Genomic DNA, 6000 nt, shown 5'->3' with positions numbered 1-6000 from the left:
CACTGCCTGACTACTCTATGACTGAAGAAATACTTCCTAACATCCCTTTGACTCATCTGAGTCTTCAACTTCCAATTGTGACCTCTTGTTTCTGTGTCCCATCTCTGGAACATCCTGTCTTTGTCCACCTTGTCTATCCTGCACAGTATTTTATATGTCGTTATCATGTCTCCTTGGACCATCCTGTCCTCCAGTGTCGTCAGGCCAATTTCCCTTAACCTTCCTTCATAGGACAATCCCCTTAGCTCTGGGACTAGTCTTGTTGCAAACCATTGCACTTTCTCTAATTTCTTGACGCGGTTGACCAGGTGTGGATTCCAAACTGGTGCTGCATACTCCAGTATGGGCCTGACGTAAATGGTGTACAGAGTGTTGAACGATTCCTTACTGAGGTATCGGAATGCTATCCTTTGGTTTGCCAGGCGCCCGTAAGCTGCAGCAGTTATCTGACTGATGTGCAACTCAGGAGATGTGCTCGGTATTATACTCACGCCGAGGTCTTTTTCCTTGAGTGAAGTTTGCAGTCTTTGGCCACCTAGACCATACTGTGTCTGCGGTCTTCTTTACCCATCCCCGATCTTCATGAATTTGCATTTGGCAGGGTTAAATTCAAGGAGCCAGTTGCTGAACCAGGCTTGTAGCCTGTCCAGGTCGCTTTGTACTCCTGCCTGATCCTCAACCGATTTAATTCTCCTCATTAACTTCACATCATCTGCAAACAAGGACACTTCTGAGTCTATCCCTTCTGTTATGTCATTCACAAATACCAAAAACAGCACAGGTCCTAGGACTGACCCCTGTGGAACCCCGCTTGTCACAGGCGCCCACTCTGACACCTCGTCACGTACCATGACTCGTTGTTGCCTCCCTGCCAGGTATTCTCTGATCCATTGTAGTGCCTTTCCTGTTATGTGTGCCTCATCTTCTAGCTTTTGCAGTAACCTCTTGTGAGGAACTGTGTCAAAGGCCTTCTTGCAGTCCAAGAAAATGCAGTCTATCTGCCCCTCTCTCTCTTGTCTTATTTCTGTCACCTTGTCATAAAACTCCAGTAGGTTTGTCACCTACTGGAGTTTCCAGGTGCTCCACCACTCTCCTCCTGATGATCTTCTCCATGACTTTGCATACTATACACGTTAGTGACACTGGTCTGTAGTTAAATGCCTCGTGTCTGTCTCCTTTTTTTAAAAATTGGAACTACATTTGCCCTGTTCCATGCCTCAGGGAGTTGCCCAGTTTCAATGTATGTGTTGAAGATCTTTGTTAGTGGCACACACAGTATCTCTGCTCCCTCTCCAAGGAACCACGGACAGATGTTGTTTGGTCCCACCACCTTTGAGGCATCAAGTTCACATAGCAGCTTCTTCACCTCCTCCTCGGTTATGTGTACCTCATCCAGCACTTGTTGGTGTACCTCCCTGTTCTGATTTCCTGGAGTCCTGCCAGTTTCCGCTGCAAATGCTTCCTTTAAATCGCATGTTGAGCTCCTCACATACCTCTTGGTCATTTCTTGTGAACTCCCCATCATCCTTCCTCAGTCTGATTACCTGGTCCTTAACTGTTGTTTTCCTCCTGATGTGGCTATACAACAGCTTCGGGTCAGACTTGACTTTCGATGCTATGTCATTTTCGTATTGTTGCTGAGCCTCCCTTCTTATCTGTGCATATTCGTTTCTGGCTCTTCGGCTGATCTCTTTGTTTTCCTGGGCCCTTTGTCTTCTGTACCTTTTCCTTTCTCTAGTACACCTAGTTTTTGCCTCCCTACACCTTAGGGTAAACTAAGGACTTGTTCTTTACTTTCCACTATTTCTGTTTCCTTTGGGAACAAACCTCTCCTCTGCCTCCTTGCATTTTGTTGCCACATAGTCCATCATTTCTTTTACTGATTTTTCTGCCCTTTCTCTCTCTCTCACTGAATATCTTGCATTAAGTTCCTCATGGCTGTGTAGTCCCCCCTTTTGTAGTTTGGCTTCTCCCATCCTATTTCTGCTACTCTCTCCACTTGAAGCTCAACTATATAGTCAAAGTGCAGAACCACATGATCACTAGCTCCTAGGGGCCTTTCATACATGATAGCCTCGAGGTCCAAACAACTGAAGGTGAATACAAGGTCCAGTCTTGCTGGATCATCCTCGCCTCTCTCTCTCTGGTAGTGTCTCTAACATGTTGATGCATGAGGTTTTCCAGTACCACATCCATCATCTTGACTCTCCATGTTTCAGGACCCCCATTGGGTTCCAGGTTTTCCCACCCATTCTCCTTGTGACTGAAATCACCCATGACTATTAACTTTGCTCCCCTCATGTGAGCTCTTCTGGCCACCTCTCCTAGTGTGTCGATCATTGCTCTGTTGCTCTTCTGTTGGCCTTCTGCAGTTATGTGGTGGGTTGTACATTACTGCAATTACCACGTTACGGCCCTCAGACTGAACTGTTCCTACTAAGTAGTCCCTTTCGCCTATGCCATCCATTCCTTCCATTTTCTCAAATCCCCACCTGTTTTTAATGAGCGGTGCAACTCCTCCTCCCCCTCTCCTCCCTCTATCTTTCCTGAGGATTTGATATCTGGGTGGAAAGATTGCATCTGTTATCATCCTGGTGAGCTTTGTTTCTGTGAGTACTATTATGTCTGGGGATGTCTCCTTGATTTTTTCATGCCACTCCTCACACTTATTTGTTATCGCATCTGCATTTGTATACCACACCTTCAACTTCTTTTCTAAAACTGTGGTTTGGGGGGCACGTTGGGGTTGGGGAAGTGGGAGACTGATAAGGAACTATGGGTGGTTGCTGTGGGGGTGGAGTTTGTAATGAGGCGGGTGGGGGCATCGCATATGGCAAGTGTGTTTTGGGTTAGAATGTTTGGTTGCATTGGTGTAGTCCTGGTTGGGAGGCTTCTGTAGGTGGTTGTGAGGGAGGCTGTATTTGATCTTCCTCCTGATTCTGGGTTCTGTCCATCTCCATCCTCACCTCTCTTTCCTTCTTTCATCTTTGTACCATCTCTCTCAGCTTCTGCCTTTCCTCTTGCGTTCTGTCACGGTCGAGATACACCTTCTGGTCCACTGGCATGTTCTTTAGTCTTGCTTTCTCCTGCAGGATCCTATTCTGAGTCAATTCTGTCTTGAAAGCCACTTTCACTAGCCAGGCTCTCCGTCTTGCAAACCCCCCTATTCTCCAAAAATTTACCAACTGGCTCATGTCGTCTTCTCCTATTGCCATTATGATGCTTTCTCCCCTTGTCTTCTTGCTTCGTAAGTTTCCCCTTCAACTTCCTGGAGCCCTTAAACATAGACTGACCTCTTCCTTTCATTCTCCCACTGCATATCCCTATGTATCCCCTGATTTGGTTTAGTTTCCTCTATTGCAGCTTTCCTTTCTTCAGTTTCTTTACTATCTATTGTCCTTGGGCTCATTGGCCTGTCATTTTCCCTTCTCAGCTTTCCCTGGACTCTGCTGTGGTATGTTAGGGCCTCCACATGTAGCTTAGCTTTTTCATTTTTCTACAGTCCCCTTGATTGCTCCTGATGTGTTTCTCTCTTTTCCTCGGGCTCCACAATGTTCCGATAGGGCTTGTACATGCAGTTTCACCCTTCATTCTCTACAGTCCCCTTGTTCGTGACCGAGGTATCAGTCTCTGATGTCATTCCCAAATTGTTCTTTAGTTCTTTAGGTTGATTCCGATTTTTCAGTTCCTCTTGTAATCTCTGTATCCTGGCCTCTGCTGCTGTGACTTGCTTCTCCCACTTCTTGCTTTCTGCATCTAACCTCTCTTCCATTCTCATGTTAAGTTCTTCCAGCTTCTTTTCCCATTCAATTTCCTTTCTCATGAGCTTTGCTGCCCAAGCTTTCTTAGCAGGTTCATCCTCCAGTCCCTTGGTTTTCCTTCCTGCCCTCTGGCAACACATTTTTTGTTTCTTTTGGTTGACACAGAATGAAAAACTTATGTAATTCTGTGAGCCTGTTTTGTGGTGTGTTTGTCCGAGTGTGGGGGAAGGGAGGTAGAGGAAGAAGCTGTAGTCAGTGGCTAAATGTGAGAGGGGTGGGGAGGGGGAATGAGGGGGAAATATGGGGAGTGAGGAGGAGGGAGAAGCAAAGGGGGAGAATGGGAGATGGTGAGGGGGAAAGAGGGGGAGGGGGGAGAAGGAGGGTGAGAGAGAGAGGGGGGATCAGAGGAAGGAGTGGGCGATTGGCAGGAGAGGGTGAAGGGGGGAGAGAGTGTGTGTGAATCTGTATGTGAGTATGTGTGGTAATAAATGTGTGTGTGTGTAGCTACATGAGGGTTTATTAAGTGGAATTGTGTATTGTGGTGTATGAGAGTGGATTTGGAGTTCAGTGCTCCAATACCTGGCTTACCTGGCTCTACCCTCCTGTAACCTGACTCACGCCTACCTGTTATATTACTTCTACCTAGTCTTATAGAATCCTAACTCGCCTTGTTCTATAAATTACCAATTGCTATCCATTATTGTGTACTTGATAGCCTATTATTTATCGTACTAGGAGAGTTGGACCATTCACAATCAGCTTGATGGTTAATTGGAAACCAAGACCCACACTCAACAACTGCGCATAGGTGAATACTTGCGAACATCCTGTAGAAGCCTGCAGCCGCCTGTAGCAGCTTGTAGATTGTCCAGTTCGATATGATGTCCTGGCGTAGATCCACCTCCGTTGCTTCTCGATATATAATGTACCTTATTCACTGTATTTCCTTCACTGGACACACATTTGTTTCACTTTATTATCTTTCTTGGGTGACGCGTGGCAACGTCGCCTGAGCACACTAGCCTGCCCACGAAGTATCACTTTCTAGATCACTTATAAAATTGTGGCTCTCCTCACACTTAAGTGGCTCAGGCAAATTGTAAATCGCTTCAAGCATTGTGCACTACCCTGACACAGCAACCTTTGTAGTACACTTGGGTAGCATTCAAAAACACTTACATTCGCGGAACACGGAAGGCGTGACTCGTGCACGCGGTGTCCCTACTGTGTGTGAGTGTGTACTCACCTAGTTGTACTCACCTAGTTGAGGCTGCAGGGGTTGAGTCCAAGCTCCTGGCCCCGCCTCTTGACTGGTCGCTACTAGGTCACTCTCCATGAATCGTGAGCTTTATCATACCTCTGCTTAAAGCTATGTATGTATCCTGCCTCCACTACATCGCTTCCCAAACTATTCCACTTCCTGATTACTCTGTGGCTGAAGAAATACTTCCTAACATCCCTGTGATTCATCTGTGTCTTCAACTTCCAACTGTGTCCCCTTGTTGCTGTGTCCCATCTCTGGAACATCCTGTCTTTGTCCACCTTGTCAATTCCTCTCAGTATTATGTATGTCATTATCATGTCCCCCCTATCTCTCCTGTCCTCCAGTGTCGTCAGGTTGATTTCCCTTAACCTCTCCTCGTAGGACATACCTCTTAGCTTTGGGACTAGTCTTGTTGCAAACCTTTGCACTCTCTCTACTTTCTTTATGTGCTTGGCTAGGTGTGGGTTCCAAACTGGTGCCGCACACTCCAATATGGGCCTAACGTACACGGTGTACAGGGTCCTGAACGATTCCTTATTAATATGTTGGAATGCTGTTCTGAGGTTTGCTAGGCGCCAATATGCTGCAGCAGTTATTTGGTTGATGTGTGCTTCAGATGTGCCTGGTGTTATACTCACCCCAAGATTTTTTTCCTTGAGTGATGTTTGTAGTCTCTGGCCCCCTTGACTGCACTCTGTCTGTGGTCTTCTTTGCCCTTCCCCAATCTTCATGACTTTGCACTTGGTGGGGTTGAACTCCAAGTACTGGTAGGTGAACTGTTGTACTGGTAGGTGAGCTGTTGTACTGGTAGGTGAACTGTTGTACTGGTAGGTGAACTGTTGTACTGGTAGATGAACTGTTGTACTGGTAGGTGAACTGTTGTACTGGTAGGTGAACTGTTGTACTGGAAGGTGAACTGTTGAACATAAGAACATAAGAACATAAGAACGAAGGAACACTGCAGAAGGCCTACTG

The sequence above is a fragment of the Cherax quadricarinatus genome, chromosome 79, assembly GCF_038502225.1.
Source record: "Cherax quadricarinatus isolate ZL_2023a chromosome 79, ASM3850222v1, whole genome shotgun sequence".
Lineage (NCBI taxonomy): Eukaryota > Metazoa > Arthropoda > Malacostraca > Decapoda > Parastacidae > Cherax > Cherax quadricarinatus.
Note: the sequence above shows the minus strand (reverse complement) of the source record.